At 43.8% G+C, this 18779-nt stretch overlaps 1 long non-coding RNA gene across 1 annotated transcript in view; it reads right to left on the bottom strand.

Annotated features, from left to right (window-relative positions):
- Positions 1 to 14528, bottom strand: part of LOC134735486 (uncharacterized) — a 49384-nt gene extending 34856 nt beyond the window's left edge. Inside the window, exon 1 of the long non-coding RNA XR_010118663.1 lies at positions 14419 to 14528. This is a non-coding gene — a long non-coding RNA (uncharacterized lncRNA). The remainder of the gene's footprint in view (positions 1 to 14418) is intronic.
- Positions 14529 to 18779: the final 4251 nt, after the last annotated feature.

Genomic DNA, 18779 nt, shown 5'->3' with positions numbered 1-18779 from the left:
CACATCAACTCTGATCTGGAAAACTGCCCCCTGCTTGTGTTCAGTGTTCCCACCTCGGTCACGACCTCTTGTCAACAAAGTCAGCCTTGGAGTTGGTCCTTTCTCTTGGCAAGTGGGGAAATTTGAGCAAGAAGGAGAGAGTGCAGGTGGAATATGGTTGGTCCCTGTTCTCGACGTGAAGAGAGAACAGCCCTGGTTTAGCCCACTACGTCCTTTAGTTGGTCCACACTTCTTTGAAAAAAGGATTAGAAGGTTTTGTTAACCAGGTAGCTCCTGCAGCTCTTCGTGGACATGGGAAGTTCTGTCCCATTTAACCAGGCATGGGAGAATCAGACCTCAGAGAGCTCTGTGTGCTCCTAGCTCAGAACAGCTGGGTTAGGATGAAGCCTGAAGAGGAACATTTCCTGGCCTCCTACAGTGTGTCACTTGTTACTCCCTCAGTGCCCCAAACCTTCATCTCCAGTCAACCTGAGAGGACCCTAAAGGGGAGGAGAGCACAGTCAGCTTGGCTCCTCAAAGCTTCTTAACTTGAGTTGTCCAGCATCACCCTTCACCCCAAAAGGCTCCTTTCCTGGCGTCTTTCTTTCTCTTTTTTTTTTTTTGAGATGGAGTTTTGCTGTTATTGCCCAGGCTTGAGTGTAATGATGTGATTTCGGCTCACTGCAACCTCCACTCCTGGGTTCAGGTGATTCTCCTGCCTCAGCCTCCTGAGTAGCTGGGATTACAGGCATGTGCCAGCATGCCCGGCTGATTTTGTATTTTTAGTAGAGACGGGTTTTCTCCATGTTGGTCAGGCTGGTCTCAAACTCCCGATCTCAGGTGATCCGCCCGCCTCAGTCTCCCAAAGTGCTGGGATTACAGGCATGAGCCACTGCGCCTGGCCTTTCCTGGTGTCATTTTAAGTCAAATCCCAAATTCCAGGGCTGGAACAGAAAACTAGCACAACTTCCAGAGCCTGAAAGGACAAAGCCCAGCTCCTCTGGACTGACAGGAGCCTTTCACTTTCCTCTTCATTTCCCTCAGTCCCTTTTGATCCCCCACAGGGTTCTCTCCACATTCCTGCCCCTTGGGCATCCAGCCTCTGTTTGCACCCTGCCCTTAATGAGGAGCCCACTACCTCCAGTAGCCCAATCTATTTTCAGACAACTCCAGTTGTATTTTTTCAAAGGGTTTTCTCTGGCAAACTAATTTCCAAAGATGCCCTAGGGGTGAAGAAAGAAAAAGATTGGTGGATAAACACATTTGGAAAAAGCTGCTTGTGATAATATCTTCCTAGAGATTTATTCCACAACAATATATTCTGAGTTATGAGAAATACAGCAATTGAGAAACCTGTTTAACTTTGCTCAGCTGAGAATTCCTAAATTTATCTGATTACAGAGTACTTTCTTCAAGAATCATCTACCAACAAGCTGGACGCACTGGCTCACACCCGTAATCCCAGCACTTTTGGAGGCTGAGGTGGATGAATTGCTTGAGCTTGGGAGTTCAAGACCAGTCTGGGCAATATGGTGAAATCCCATCTACACACACACACACACACACTCTCTTACAAAAAATTAGCCAGACATGGTGTTGTGCACCTGTAGTCTCAGCTATTCAAGAGGCTGAGGTGGGAGGATCCCACCTCAGGAGGTTACAGTGAGCTATGATCACAGGCCACTGCACTCCATCCTGGGTGACAGAACAGGACCCTGTCTCAAAAAAAAAAAACAAAAGAAAGAAAAGAAAAATTATCTACCAACCCCCTGTACGTCTTAGAAGTGCTGTGTCACAAAGTTTTTCTGGGGTGGCAATCACTCTTCCTGGGAGTCCCACCCACTGACTTCCTTTCTAAGTTCTGAGGTACAAAGAAGATGGCGGGTCCCTTCACAGATTGGAATATTAAGATTTAACCCATATTGAGCACTTAGAAGGAGCCAGGTTGGCCGGGCGCGGTGGCTCAGGCCTGTAATCCCAGCACTTTGGGAGGCCGAGGCCAGCAGATCACGAGGTCAGGGGATCAAGACCATCCTGGCTAACACGGTGAAACCCCATCTCTACTAAAAATAGCCGGGCGTGGTGGCGGGCCCCTGTAGTCCCAGCCACTCGGGAGGCTGAGGCAGGAGAATGGCGTGAACCTGGGAGGTGGAGCTTGCAGTGAGCCAAGATCGAGCCACTGCACTCCAGCCTGGGCGACAGGGCGAGACTCCGTCTCAAAAAAAGAGCTTTTTACAAGTGACCCCACACCCCTTGTCTAACAGAAGGAGAAACTGAGGCTTAGAGGGGTTTGATGACACCCCATAGCTAGATAGTGGCAGAGGAAAACAAACCCAGCATCTAATACAAAGTATACAAAAACAGGAGAATGCTTAGCACATGGCGAATGCTCCATAAATGTTATCTATGTTGTTGCTGTTATTACTGTTATTATTATTATTATTTTCTTTTACCATCCATCTGGCTCAGAATACTGTTATTATTATCTCACTTAAGAGTAAGTGCTCTTAACCTCGAGAAAAAGTTTTCCCATGTTTAGATGATGTCTCTTTCCTCTCCATTTCTCCACACTGTGCAAACCAGGAAGAAGGATTGAACACCCAGGACATCTAATCTTTTCCAGCTGAAAGCAATCTTCCATTTGCTGGTTTCTCAGAAGAAGGACCGTCTAAATCCTCAGAAATACAGTGGAAATGAATCCTTCAAAAAGATCACCGTGGGAGAGCAGAGAAGAACAGTGGACTGGGGAGAATCCATCAGGAGGAGGAGAATCTTTCAGACCAAGGTTGGCAAACCACAGTCCCCAGCCCCAATCCGGCCCAGCCCACTGTGTTTGGTAAATAAGGTTTTACTGGAACACAGCCACACTCATTCATACATGTATTTTTTACCTATGCTGCTTTTTGCATTATAACAGCAGAGTTAAGTAGTTTCAAAAGAGAGCTAAAATATTTGCTAGGTGGTCCTTTACAGAATTGGTTTGCCAACCCTTGCTCTAGGTTGTGGAGAGGAGAAATGTGGGCTGGAGAGGGTTTGTGATCAGCTGGGTGTCTGTCTGTCTTTTATTGTTTTCTGGATGCTCTAGGAAAATCCAGCTAAGAGTTGCTGGGGGCCAGAATGAGACACCTTACAAGAACTTAAGTAAGGAAGCTACAGCTCTCCACCAAAGTTAAGCTTTACGTCTATTTGTGATGGCTCAGAGCTGAGACATGCAAAGTCCTCTGAAGGTCACTGCCTCACTCCAAGGTGAGACACATGTGGCTCTCAGTGGATCAAGGTGATGGCCTATCTCAAGAGAGACTGACTAATCAACAAAATGGGGTTTGGTCAGCCTTGTTCACCGAGACAGAGCAGAGGTTATTGTTGGCATGACTCCATTCGGGCACTGGTCCAGGTGAGGGGAGGCCTCCAGTGGATGGAATATCTCGAGTGGGAAGACCATTTCTACAAGGCCTTCCATGTTGAAGGAGCTCTTAGCCTATTGCCCTGGAACAGTCAATTCACCTACACAATGCCCTTGTTGCAACTCCACGATCTCAAAGCAACCTTCTGGTTATGACTTGGCTCCTTCCCATGTAGGTCTGCCGATACCCCCTATGACTGGATGGGTTTTAGGGTGACTGAGAACTCCTGAAATTGTGTGTGCAATGTTGGGTATATGTGAGAATGCACATTATTAAGGACGAGGACCCTCATGTTTGTTAGAGTCTCAAAGAGAATGAAAGTTTAGAAAAGAGACCCAGCATTTATCTGTGTGAATGTTTTAATTAGGGCTTCCTTCCACCCTCGAACTGAGGGCAGGAACTCTGTATCAGGCACCATTGTTCCTCCAGCACTCAGCCCTGTACCAAGCTCATAAGACATGCTTACTAATTATTTGTTGCAGCAAGAATGGAAGGAAGAAAATAAAGTGGAGAGGCTGGGGAGAATGGAGGATGGGAGGGAGGAAGGTTGGGGTTGGTCATACAAACATGAGTGTTCAGGTCCCTGGGATAGAATTTTCACTGTAATTTAGGAAACTGACCTTCTGATTTATGCAACAGTCTCGTGAGCATGGTTAATGGATTTTCCCTGGGGCATAGACCTGTTCCTGGTGTGATGTCAAATCAGGATTCTTACCTGAAAAGTTTACGGCCAGAGCCTGGACCTGGGTGAATGCACAAGCAGGTCTCCTCGGGAGACAGACAGCTGGCTTTTCCCCAGGTGGAGAAGGAGGGCTTTAGTTTTCCTGTACTTGCATTTCTACTGCAATAATAGTGTCTGCTGTCTTCTCACAGTGCTGGGGACATTCAAAGCCAGTGTGCCAGTGCCTAGGACAGTGCTGGCACCCAGTAGGTGCTCAGCAAACATTTACTGTGCAAAGGGATGTTGTGCTATTTTGGGTAACTGATAAAATATAGATTGCACCATTGTTTTTGCTATTACAGCTAAAAATGATTGAATAACCCACAAGCTATAGTCTGCAACAAGAGACATTCTAAAGTAATAAGGCTAATAGGAATTCAAAAAACCAAATCATTACTAGTTTTGAAACACACTGTCCCTAAACAGACACCAGAGCCTAATGCCCAAACCAGCCCTCCTGCTTATGGGGTTTTCCAGGCCTTGCTTGACACTTTCTAGATGGTAGCAGTTTACAACTTGGTAGGCAGCAGCACGGAACCTTAAAAAAGAACAATTTCAATTTAAGATTTGGTTGAGGATTTCTAGATACTTAGTGAAAATTCATAAAGCTGCAATGTACTGCTCCATGACAACTGAAAGATGGTCATGTCCCGTTGGTGACTTAGGTAGATCTGTATCTTATTCTCTCATTCCCTTCTCAGGGCACACACACACACTGACATACACACACATGTGCATGCACACAGCTTGATTTCTTCTGAAAAAAAAAAAAAAAAAAAGGAATACATGTGTGGTGCTATATTATTTATCTGTTTCTGTGTAACAGTTTACCCCAAAACTTAGCAATGCAAAGCAACAAATGTTGATTATCTCAAACAGGCACTGACGGTCATGAATGCAGGAGCAGTTTATCTGGGTGGTAAGGTCTCCTGAGCTCTCATGAGGGTGCAGTCAAACTGTCCGCCAAGGCTGCAGCCTTAGCAATGTTCAACTGGGGCTGGAGGAGCCGCTTCTAAAACCACTCAAGTGTTTATTGGCTGGCCTCAGTTTCCTGCTGGCTCTTGGCCTCACGCTTAATTTCTTCCCGTATGAGCTACTATATAAGGTACTTATACATGGTTGCTTGCTTCCCTCAGAGAGGAGAAACGATAGACTGACCGACAGACAGACACACAGATGGACAGGGTCAGAGACAGGAAAGAGAGAAGTTGCAGCTTTTTATGACTTAATTTTGGAGGGTCATACCATCACTTCTCTGTAGGCCATTGGCCACACAGACCAACTGTGATACAGCACAGGGGGAAATACACAAAGGTGTGTCTATCAGGAGAAGGGGTTCACTAGGGGCCATCTTGGAGGCTGGCTACCACAGGAAGTTTTAAAATATATCTACAAATCCCTTGACATTCCTCCCTGCAAAAAGTAGAAAACGAATTTCCTTCCCTTTGAATAAGAGCTAGACTCAGTGACTTTCTTGTAACAACTAGAATGAAGTGGAAGTGATTTTGCACAGATAAGGTCATAAGAAGCATCACGACATCCATTTTTCTCTCTTGAATCACTCTTTCTGGGGGAAGACAGTTTCCGTATTGTTACGACACTCAGGCAGCCCTATGGAGAAGCCCATATGAGAGGAACTGAGGCCTCCTGCCTTACCAGCTGGCTGGTCATAAATAAAACATCTTAAAAGTGTATTCTCCAACTGGCCGGGCACAGTGGCTCATGCCTGGTAATCCCAGCACTTTGGTAAGCGGAGGTGGATAGATCATTTGAGGTCAGGAGCTCGAGACCAGCTTGGCCAACATGGCGAGACCCTCTCCCTACTAAAAATACAAAAATTAGCCAGGTGTGTTGGCACGCCCTTGTAATCTCAGCTACTCAGGAGGCTGAGGCAGGAGAATCGCTTGAACCCGGGAGGCAGAGGTTGCGGTGAACTGAGATCTTGCCACTGCACTCCAGCCTGGGCGACAAACTGAGACTCCATCTCAAAAAAAAAAAAAAAGGGGGGGGGCGTGGGGAATCTTTCAGCCCTAGGCAAGCATTTAGATGATTGCAGCCCTGATTGCAGCCTCATGAGAGACCCTGAGATGGGGCCACCCAGCTAAGCTCACCCCAAATGCTTGACTTACAGAAAATGACATGATAAATATTTATTATTATTTTAACTCATTAAGTTCTGGGGTAATTTGTTATGCAATGATAGATAATACAAAATGCTAATTGAATTTCAGTGTTCTTAGTTGCAAATAACGGAATCTGCCCTAGTTAGTTTCAGTAGACAAGGAATGTGTTAAAGGATCTAGGTAGTTCACTGAGTTCCTGGGAAAACTAAGGATGAGGCTTGGAGCTACAAAGCCATGACTGTTCCAGTGGAGACCCTTCTGCTGCCATTGCTGGGCACAGACCCCATACATTCTAGTGACAGAGTGCTGCCATTTTGCTTCTGTAAGCTGGATGTCTCCACTACCACCACTTATAAAGAATGAACTCCGCATGGCACTTACTTCTAAACCAAAGCCTGTATAAGGATTTGGTCATATATCTTTTCCCTGGTGCAATGTTTCATTTGATGTGTCAACTTGGCTGGGTCATAGTGCCCAGGTATTTGGTCAACCATTATTCTGGATGTTTTCGTGAGGGTGTTTTTGAAGAAGATCAACATTTAAATCAGTGTACTTTGAGTAAAGCAGACTGCCCTCCCTAATGTGGGTAGGCCTCATCCAACCAATTGGAGGCCTTAATTGATCAAAACCTGATCTCCTCCAAGCAAGAGGGAATTCTGCCAGAAGACTGCCTTTGGACTTGAACCGTAACATTTTCTCCTTCCTGATCTCCGTAATTGCATGGGCCAATTTCTTAAAACAAATCTCTCCCTCTCTCTATCTACACATCCTATTGGTTCTGTTTCTCTGGAGAACTCTGATTAATACATCTAGTTACAAGGGAAGCTCATTAAGGGAGTTTCTGGCTTAAGCATGTTCAGACCCATAAGAAGAGAAATTCTCCAGATATTTGAAAGGTGTTCTAGTTGCTAGGTGGCCACGAAGCCTAGCTAATATCCACTATACGCGTTATGTTAATAGTCAAACTGGCAGGGTGCAGTAGCTCAGGCCTGTGATCCCAGCATTTTGGGAGGCTGAGGTGAGCAGATGGCTTGAGCCCAGGAGTTCAAGACCAGCCTAGGCAATATGGTAAAACCCCATCTCTACAAAAAATTACCTGGGCGTGGTGGCACATGCCTGTGGACCCAGCTACTCAGCGGGCTGAGGCAGGAGGATTACCTGAGCCTGCTAGGTCAAGGTTGCAGTGAGATGTGATTGTGCCACTGCACTCCAGCCTCTGCGAGTGAGATGCTGTCTCAAATAAATAAATAAATAAATAGTCAAACATCATAGCAATCTTTTATATCAAATTAAACTCATCCCTCAATACCACTTCTTTCCCCAATCCACAGAGAAAAGCAGGTAATCATTTGATGTATATCCCTCAAGCTATTTTCTTCCAAGTTGTAGACTTTAAATATGTGTTTGGGGCTTGTGCCTGGTGAGATCCCAGGGAGTTCACCTAAGATTCAAACTCTTGCTCAACAGACGCTGTGGTCTTTCTTCTGTATATACCTTCTTCCTTTAATTATATACATTTGTAAATAATGAATAACATTTCCCTCAAGAGATTTTCTAATTTTATCTCTTGATCCAAATTAAAGTGTGACCATAATTTCTTCTCTAGAGATTGATATTGTGTGCCTGTAAGTAAAGTTATAAGCATTGCAGTCCCATGGGAAGAGGGTGGTAATTCTTTCCTGGCTAAAATTTCGTGAAATCTCATTAATTCAGATTCCTTAAAATCGGAATTTGTGATTATTCAGCCTTACCTGGGTTGGAGTTTGCTTTTCATTTTCTCTGGGCAAAGCAATTAAATTAAAAAAAAAAAAAGACAAATTATAAGAGGAATATTTCAGTAGTACAGTTTTAAAAGGTTTTAGTATCCAATTTATTGGGGCCCAAGTGGAACCTGCTACACAGAAGTAATAGAAGTAATTTCTTTTTTTTCTGCAAGCTGAAAGGAGCAAAGAGGAAGACTGACTTTATCATAGGATCTTTAAATTTTCAAACAAGATCCCCATACAAATTTGTCTCTTACTTTAAACAACAGCAAAGCTGGAATGTATGTATGTGAGACTTTTGAATTTAAAAGACAGCATTCATCTAGGATTATGATTCAGGAACAGTCAGTGATCAAACAGAATTACCCAAGAGAAAGGAGATCTCAAAAGTGGTCCTCTAAAACAGAAAATCTGACTGGGTGTGGTGGCTCACGCCTGTAATCCCAGCACTTTGGGAGGCTGAGGCAGGTGGATCATGAGGTCTGGAGTTTAATACCAGCCTGGCCAACATACTGAAACCCTGTCTCTACTAAAAATACAAAACTTAGCAGAGCATGGTGGCATGCGCCTGTAGTCCCAGCTACTTGGGAGGTTGAGGCAGGAGAATCGCTTGAACTGGGGAGGCAGAGGTTGTGGTGAGCCAAGATGGTGCCATAGTACTCCAGCCTGAGCAACAGAGTGAGACTCTGTCTCAAATAAAATAAAATAAAATAAAATAAAATAAAATAAAATAAAATAAAATAAAACAGAAAATCTTTTTAATAAAGCAAGCAAGCTAAATTCAGGCACAATGAAAGTATAATTATGAGTTCCTTGAATGTTTTAAAATAAAATTAAAAACCTGTAATGATACTAGTTAAGTTTCTGATGTTGAGGTGGACACAATTCCCTTGGCATGAAGCAGAATGACACTTAAAAATCATGCTTTCTGAGTAGAGAGAGCCTCTGGCCTGTCATTTTGGCCCGTTGTTTGTTGGAGAATAGTTTCTGCTTAAAGAAATTGATCCCCTTAGCCCTTGGGACACTGGGCAGCATCTGGGGCTGACAGAGAGCCCAGGAAAAAAAATTCTGGCTTCCTGTGGCGCTGTTTCTGTACCCCAGTGAGCCACACAGACATTGTCATCTTCCAGCTGTCCTTACATGAAAAACTTGGGATGCTCTGCAGGAAAAAGAACAAGAGAGCCTCTCCTTCGTACCATTTTCTTGGCATCTGTGAGTAACTTTGAGTAACCATCCTCTGACACCTGACTGAATGTGGTGTAGGGACACTGTTGGGGACACAGTCCCCTATCATCCCACAGGCCTTTGGGTCCACACCCTTCCAGATTCATCATTAAAAAAAAATACTACATGGGATTCATGTTTGTTTTTAAATGTGAACATTACAGAAGGTGATGATTAAAAAGTGGCATCCCTTTGTTAACTGTTAAGAGCTGGATGTGTATCTTTCCAATCCTTTTCTCCAGGCATGAGTAAACAGTAACTTTTATTTGTTCTCTATCGCTGTCATCGGTCTATTCAGTCCTCTGCTTAACCATCTGAAATATGCACATACCTGCCAGAAATGAAGGAGGCATATACGCCAGGCAGGCATTTGATTGAACACTCAACTGTACAATACAGGATTCTTCTTGGTGCAAGTAACATAAAACATGATTCAAACCATCTTAAGCAAAAAATGAAAAAAAATGTACAGGCTTTTCTTACACAAAAGTGATGGGGCCAGTCCAATTTAAAGTACAGCATGATGCAAGGGCCCAGTGACATCATCTAAATCCTGTGTGTCTCTGTCTCCCCCTCCTCCCTTCTGTCCCCATGTTGGCTTCCTTCTCCAGGTCCAATGCCAGTGGTTGCAGGGCCCATGCCATTTCAAGTTCAAGTCCAGGGGAAATATGAAGAGCCCCAGCACAAGTCTCACTGCGTCTTATTGTCTCAGGCCACCCTTTCTGAAGGAGCCAATCCCCTGTCCCTTGTTACTCCTATTTCCCATTACTCTTTTATTTTCTTCAAAACACTTATTGCCTATTGAAATTATGCTAAGTATTTGTTACTTTTTTATCGTCTGTCTGTTTCCCACTGGAAAATAAGCTTCACCAGAGCAGCATCCTCATCTGGCTTGATCCTTGCTGTATATCCCAGCTCTTCTCAATAAATATTTGTTGAATGAATGAATGACTGAGTGAGTCACCGAGACCAGGGAAATAGCATGCACTACTGCCAGGCTTGAGTCACATGACCCCTCTGCAAAATACCTGCAATGAGAGCTGGGGAGAAGATGGTACCCCAGAGAAAAATCAGGGTACTGTTAACTGAAGAAAGGTGACTGGAATGGATGTTGATGGGTAAAAACCACAAAGATCCACCACATCAGCTAAGCTTAGACATGGATTTCCCAAGTGTGGGATCAAATACTGCAGCGCTGTGTGTGAATGTTGGCTTTGCCACTTTGCTTCTCTAAGGTTTGGCTTCCCTCATGAATAAAATAAGAAACAGACCTAACTCTTCATGTGACAATTATAAATAATATAACTAAGTGACCAATAAACAGTGGAGACTTAATAAATAGTAGTTTTTACTATCTCTGTGGCCCTGGTTATCTATTCTCCATTCCTAGTGATCATATCTTTTTGGTGTTTTAAACAAATCCAATGCAAAACACACCTTGAAGTCCCCAAATATAAGGGAATTAAATGTTGTTTAAATGGTCACTCTACTTTTTGAAAGCAAAGTTATCAGAAAATTTGGCCCAGTGTAGTGTCTCTCTGATACTGGAGGCTGCCAGTAAATGATGATTTGAGGGGATTCCCAGCCAGGATGATTTTTAAAATATTTAAAAATTGGCCCAACTGGGCATTGACATGGGCAGTGATCTGATGATCACTGGATCAATCAGAACAGATATTAGCCTTACATAGCATGTCTAGTTGTCATCGGATGCTTTGATTGGAGGCCAGTCTAGCCAGAAATCACTTTTGGTCAACCCAGTCAGCATCTGGTCACAGAGCTTCACGTGAGGAGTGGCTGGGGCTATGCTTCACCACTATCCAGGAAGATCTTCTCCACCCCAATTTACGACCAAGGTGTAACTTGGTATTTGTGATGCCAGGGATGATAGCAGCCCAACCCAAGAGGAAGCTCCCGGGCTTTCCCACATTGAGCCACAGACTCTGACCTTTATATCATGACTGCTCAGCTAATATAGCCACACAATCATTCCTTAATAAGCTTCACTTTCAAACCTGTCCACGTTGTTTCCCTGTCACAGCCAATGTTTGCTTACAAGTCTCGTCTCATCAGTACGAGAAAGGCAATCCTTAACTTTTACCTAACCCCGGAGAAAGCTTCATTTGGTCAACAGTTTGATTATAAGAGATAAAAGGGAAGAGTCTAGAAATGGATAGCCAGTGGAGAAACATAATTTTCTATTTTATACTTGTTGATATATTCTGTCTTGTCAACTATGGTCTTGTATCACTTTCCTGATTTAAAAAGAAAGCAATATAGGTTTTCTTTTTGTTGGTTTTAAAAACAAAGTCATAGCGAATACATTTCCTTCTAAATGAGAGGTCAGCAAACTTTTTCTGTCAAGAGCCAGATAGTAAATACTGCAGGCTTTGCAGGCCATATGGTCTCTGTTACAACTACTCAGCTTTGTCTTTGTAGTGCACAAGCAGCCAGAGGCAATACACACACAAATGGGTGTGGCTGGCTTCCAGTAAAATTTTATTTATTGATGCTAAAATTTGAATTTCATGTAATGTACACTTTCTCAATCAGTAGTAAAAATCATTCACAATTTGTAGGTTATACAAAACAGGCAGCAGGCCAGATTTGGCCCACTGATCATAGTTTGCCAGGCCCTGCTCTAAAATAATAAAATACCAGAGATAAGATTGAAAAGTCCCCTTTAAACTTATGGAAAATTTCAGACATATACAAAAGCAGAGAGAATAATGTAATAATCCTCCAGGTATCCATGACCCTGTTTCAACAATGACTAACTCGGCCAGGCGCTGTGGCTCATGCCTGTTATCCCAGCAGTTTGGGAGGCCAAGGCAGGCAGATCACGAGGTCAGGAGTTCAAGACTAGCCTGGCCAACATAGTGAAACTCCATCTCTACTAAAAATACAAAAATTAGCCAGGCGTGGTGGCATGTGCCTGTAGTCCCAGCTACTCGGGAGCCTGAGGCAGGAGAATCACTCAAACTGGGGAGGCAGAGGTTGCAGTGAGCCGAGATCACACCACTGCACTCCAGCCTGAGCGACAGAATGAGACACTGTCTCAAAAAAAAAAAAAGACTAATCATGTGACATCTATAGCCCCGCTCGCTCACCCACTCCCCTTTATTCACAGTTTATTTATCCAGACATCGTATTTATCCATAGTTATCCATTTGTATCATGTTTATCCATAAATCGTATTTAATTTATCCATAGTAAATGTATCCATTTATGATATTTATCCATAAATACTTCTATAGACAGTTTTAAAGATAACACAGTTGACCCTCAAACAACACAGGTTCAAACTGCATAAGTACATTTATCTGTGGATTTAGTTCTGCCTCTGCCACCCTGGAGAGCAAGACAAACTCATCCTCTTTCTCTTCCTCATCAGCCTACTCAACATGAAGGTGATGAGGATGAAAACCTTTATGATGATCCACTTCTACCTAATGAATAGTAACTATATTTTCTCTTTCCTAATAACACTTTCTTTTATCTACCTTACTTTATTTCAAGAATACAGCATATAATACACGTAACATACAAAATACGTGTTAGCCAACTCTTTGTTATCAGTAAGACTTCCAGTCAACAGTAGGCTACTACTAGGTAAGTTTTCGGGGCATTAAAAGTGATACATAGAGTTTTGAGTGTGTGGGGTGTTGGGGTCCCTATCGTTGTGTTGTTCCAAGGATCAACTGTACTTCATTTTAAAACATTGTTATCAGCTGAGTGCAGTGGCATACATGCCTGTTATCCCTTCACTTTGGGAGGCCAAGGAAGGAGGACTGCTTGATCTCAGAAGTTTGAGACCAGCCTGGGCAACACAGTGAAGCCCTGTCTTTACAAAAAGTATTAAAAAATTAGCTGGGCGTAGTGGTGCATGCCAGTAGTCCCAGCTACTTAGGAGGCTGAGGTAGGAGGATCACTTGAGCCCGGGAGGTCGAGGCTGCAGTGAGGTGTGATTGCACCACTGCACTCCAGCTTGGGTGACACAGTGAGACCCCATTTCGAAAAAAAATAAATAAATACACACACACACACACACACACACACATATACATATTATTGTCACACCTAAATAACAATAATTTTAATTTAAAATGTGTTATGAGCAGAATTTCACAAACTCCTTAATTAACACAACATCACCTATGCCTCCATTACAGGGTAGTGGTTTCTCACGCCAGACAACCTGCTCTTGAAATATGGTGCCACCACTTAATACTAATGGGGTATGGGAAAAGGCACTCAACCTCCCTGACCTCAGTTTTCTTATCTATAAAAGTGAGGATGTTAAAAGTATGTGGCTCATAATGTTGCTGTGAGAATTAAATGCCTTAAAACCCATGAAGCACTTAGAACAATGTCTGCCACATAGTAAGTGTAGCCAAGTGTTAGCGATAACATTAACTTTTTGCTCCTGCTTATGTTCTGTTCTTGGTGAGTCCTCATGATTGCAAGTACAGAAGCACCCTGGACAAGCTCAAGTGAAAGGTGTGTTGGGGAGTTGGTGTTAGTCTACAGGGACGCACAGAAGCTAAAAACAGGAAGCAGAGAGCAACTAGCCCTATACAGGAAAACAGGAAAGTCAAAATCAGGGCTATTTGGGACCTCCTTCTTCTCTCCCAGGCCCTCCATTTGCCATTCCCTCCCAGTGAATGTCTGCTTTGCTTTCCTTTTTTTCATCCCTGGCCCTGCATGGCTCACAGTCCTGACCATCCTTCCTGACCTCTTAGCGAAGCTTCCACCAAGAAGTGCCAGTCCTCTCTGTGTTTCTTAGAGTTCAAATCCTTGAAGAAGAATCGATAAGCTGACCTTTGGTCAGAGGTGAAGTGTCCATCCCTTGGCCTACAATTGGGGATAAGGGCTCAAGGTCATAGTATACCAAGTGACCATTTCAGAAGCCCTGGTGAGCAGCTGAATCAATCCTTGAGGAAGGGCTGGGTTATGCTGTGCTAACAAACAGTTACCTGAAATCTCAGTGGCCTGAAGCAACAGCAGTTTATTTCTCATTCATATGCACATCTATCAGGAAGGGCTGAGGGTCTCGCTCCCCCAGAACCCAGGCTGCTGAAGCAGCTCCTACCTGGAACCCTGGCAGGGGCAAACGAGTCTCTGGAGAGAAGCCACATTAACTCTGAAAGCTTCTGCTCTAGGCTGGTCACTATCTTCAAGTGGGCAGGAAAGCACAGTCCTACCGTGTGCCCAGAAGAAGAAAGAACCGAAGTATTTGTGGACATCCTCATGCATAACACAGAAGCGATGATAAACAGCTACCATCTATGACTTCATCGTATCAGTCTGATCCTGTACATAAAGGCACTCAGAGAAATCCATGCAACCATTATCGTGAAAGTAGATGATCACTTTCTTCCTGGATTGAAATGCCCATTCTAAGGGTAGCAGAGTTTTTTCTTAAGGCAAAAACAGCTGTAACACTATTAACTTTTTCACCCTGGACTCATTTCTCACCTCTTAAGTCATCAAGGTTATTTGAGAACCTCTCCTGGTGCCTCCCATTTCTCTTAAGATAAACAAGTTGAAATTAGTCAGAGTTGTTAGAACAGACCTCGACCCCTGGTGGGTGAGTAATTGTGCACCTTTCTGAATGAGGCTGGTGTTTTCTTTGACAATCATTGCACTGCCTACTCAAGTTCTGTCCGAGATCTCGGTGTCCCAGCCGTGCTGCCCCATTAGAAGTATTCACTCAGATTTTCCACATCTGAATATTTCCCCCTAGAAGTCATCCTGTTTTTGATGTACCACTTCTTGAATGTGTGTCTTCCAAATTTTTGGTGTTTTAACCAGTAAGACAACAACTGTTTTATTGCCTGAATAAGCCTAAAGCCAGCTCTGTGCACCATTTTTCTTGTGAGAAAGTCACACCAGCTCATTGCCTGTGTAGCAAGGCCAAAAGTTACACTCCCCACCGCAGATGTGCAAAAAATATCATTAAAAGAAAAATGTTCCATTAACTGGCCTCATTTAGCTCTGGAGTCCCCATTCCCGCTAATGGTGGGGAAAATGTAAACTTGACAATTGGAGATCATTCTGCTTCTTATGACTTAAAATGGTCATTTTCAGGTGGCCAATTCCAGTTCAAATTCCCTAAGGGGTCTGTTTCTCTCATCTTAAGAAGTTTCTAGGATGGGCGCTGTACTCACCCCTGTAATCCCAGCACTTTGGAAGGCTAAGGCAGGTGGATGACTTGAATTTAGGAGTTCCAGACCAGCCTGGCCAATACAGTGAAACCCTGCCTCTGGCTAATAATACAAAAATTAGCCGAGCATGGTGGTGCACATCTGTAATCCCAGCTACTAGGGAGCCACGAGAATCACTTGAACCCCAGAGGCAGAAGTTGCAGTGAGCCCTGATCGCACCACTATACTCCAGCCTGGGCAACAGAAAAAAAAAAAAAAAGAGATGTTTTCATCCTTCATATTATTTCTCAAGATGGCACCTGTGAACAACCCAAATGTCCATCAATAGTAGAGTAGGTAAATAAATTGTGGCATAATCACACAACAGAATACTCCCCAGCATCACAGGGAAATGGAACTGCTACCCACAACGGCATGGATGAATCTCAGAGGTATAATGTTGAGTGAACAAAATCAGACAACAAAGACTACACACTGTAGGATTCCTCTTCTATGAAGTTCAAAAACTCACCTATCATGATCAAGTTACAAAATGGTTATCTTTGGCAGAGGGTATTGACTGGAAGAAGGCACAAAAGAGCCTTCGAGGGTGCTGGCCTGGCCTATATCCTGATTTGGGTGGTAGGTATGTAGGTGTACACATAGGTGCGCATGCAGTGAGCTGTATGATTAGCATTTGTGTACTTCGCTGTGTGTTGCATCTCAGTAAAGCGGTCCCCACCACAAAGACAGCTTCTGGATACAGGAAAGAGCTTAACCAGCTTTGGCTGCTGGAGGAGGAACCGCTCATCTGTGGAAATCCATGGGCCTTCCTGGAGAGGTCTTTCCAAGTGGCTGGCTTGTCCTTTGACGGCAGCTGCTGAGGACTGTCTGGTTCCCTTGCTCACATCTCCTTTGCTTTAACCTCCTGCGATGAGCTCCTGAGCTCACCAGTCCTCTTAGCCTTTCAGCCACTGCCCTCCTCCAGCTTGGAAACCCTTGGGGTCCTAAGGGCCTGTTGACCTGGACATCTCTCTCAGCCATTTCTGCTACCCTGGTCTAGCAGCCACTTCCATTTTGGCCTTGTAAAGGAGGGGCTGTGCCTCCCCTGTGCCAAAAGGGCTTTCTGCTTACCCCTTTTGTCTGACAGCAACTGCCTGTGATGTTTCCTCTCTAGGGGCTGATGTCCTCCCATTTCCTGGAGCAATCCTGGGAGAAGGGAGTGAGGGAAAGAAACTGTACTGACATGCACAAAAATAAGGCACACTGAGAGGTATTTTAAAATCTATTATGTCCCTTACCCTTGGTTTCTTTTAGGTAGAGTCTGGTTTCTTTTCATTATGTGACTTGGGTGATTGAAATCAGCATGGTTACGATAGAATCAGGGTATTTTAGCAATGAAGAGGTTCTTAATCATCATTTCAAATTCCAAGAGGGACGATTTCCAATTGTGTGGTCCTAAGTATATGAACACATTTATTATCCTGCTTCCCACCCAGCCCCCAACACACATAAGCATCACTCATCAATCATTATGATCACCAAGAAGATGCCTCCTGACACATCCACAGTTCTAAATGTCCCAAGGCAGGGTTTTAGCCTCATTTGTTTATTTTGCAGATAAGGAAATTGAAGCCCAAAGCAGAAAAATGACTTATCCAAGCCCCTGACAAAACAAGGCCTGATTTCCAGTTCTGTGAGATTTGTATGTCACCCTGTTAACTTTTGGTGTAAGTTTGAGGAACTAAAATGAGGCACTGCAAGGGAACTTCTGTTTCTTACTGAATTTCTGCTTTCCTTTCTGGCAGTAGAAGCTGTCCCATGTCACTTCCTCTTTCCCTCCCTGAAAGTTAGCAGATAGTGTGGTGCCAGAGCCATTGCTTCCCTCTCAAGCAGAGGGGCAGTAGAGGCATGTCTGAGAACTTGCTGGCAGACACACCCAGCATGGACCTGCCCTATTTATCCACACTCTCCACCCTGACCACATTAGACAGATATGCAAACACTCAGTATCCGGCAAACCCCCCACCACCCTCCCCGCCAAGTCTCATCACAGATCCATAAAAGACAGTGAAAATACACCGAGGTCTGATTTATTCTACTTCAGATGCAAAGACCGCTCCATCCTAACGCCCCGTGTCATTCAGATACAGGCAGCTTGATGCTGGCAGCGTGTGGAGCAAAGTAAGCGAGGAGGAGGTTCAGCACAGTGGCTGGGAACACAGGAGTTAGAGCCATTCGTTCACGCATTCATGTAAGCACTCATTCATTCATGCATGCAAGCATTCAAGCGCTGGTTCATTCATTCTCCATTCCAGTGTTTATTGAGCTCTTACAATCGTTGGGTTCATTGCGGGCATCAGGTAACATGCTGGTAAACACAATAGATGTGTTCCCAACCTTGTGAACTTACGGTCTGTAGATTGAGCTCAAAACCTGGCCCTGCCACTGAACACCTATCTGGCCTTGGGTGAATTGCTGAATCTCTCTGAAACTCTACCTCTTCATCAATAAAACAGAAAAATAGAAATAGAGTTGTGAAGAGTAACTGTAAAAAAGTATGGGAAGGAACTAGCCCAGTTCCTGGTATATAATAGGTAGTAAGTAGGTCACAGTTACTATTATTGCTAAAAATTTAACATTCAATAGGAACAATCCCTAAATCCATATACCTAAAACCTGAACATGAAGTTTTGGCTAAGAGCTCTATATTTTACCAAAATTATATATTATAAACCAGCTTTTTTCAAAGATGTGTAGTTGTATATCATAAATCAAATACATATATATATAAGGTATATATCATAAACAAAAAAAACCTATGTATGTATAGTATGTGTGTGTGTATGTGTGTGTATTTTATCTGGCCTGGTACCATAATTTCCATATTCTTTTTTTTTTTTTTGAGATGGAGTCTTGCTCTGTCGCCCAGGCTGGAGTGCAGTGGCATGACCCCGGCCTGGCTCACTGCAACCTCCACTTCCCAGGTTCAAGCAATTCTCCTGACTCAGCCAACCAAGTAGCTGGGACTACAGTTTTGCGCCACCACACCCGGCTAGTTTTTATATTTCTAGTAGAGACGGGGTTTCACCATGTTGGCCAGGCTGGTCTTGAACTCCTGACCTCAAGTGATCCCCGCCCCCCAACCTCGGTCTCCCAAAGTGGTGGGATTACAGGCATGAGCCACTGTGCCTGGCCGAGAATTTCTATATTCTAATGTAAGACAATGATACTTTGTATGGATACACAAAAAAGAGGCTTAGGCCAGGTGCAGTGACTCACGCCTATAATCCCAACATTTTGGCAGGCTGAGGCAGCCAGATTGCTTGAGCTCAGGAGTTCAAGACCAGCCTGGACAACTGGTGAAACCCCATCTCAAATACAAAAAATACAAAAAATTAGTTGGGCGTAATGGCACA

The sequence above is a fragment of the Symphalangus syndactylus genome, chromosome 21, assembly GCF_028878055.3.
Source record: "Symphalangus syndactylus isolate Jambi chromosome 21, NHGRI_mSymSyn1-v2.1_pri, whole genome shotgun sequence".
Taxonomy (NCBI): domain Eukaryota; kingdom Metazoa; phylum Chordata; class Mammalia; order Primates; family Hylobatidae; genus Symphalangus; species Symphalangus syndactylus.
The sequence above is the reverse complement of the archived record's forward strand: the minus strand, read 5'-3'. Positions and strand labels throughout refer to the sequence as shown.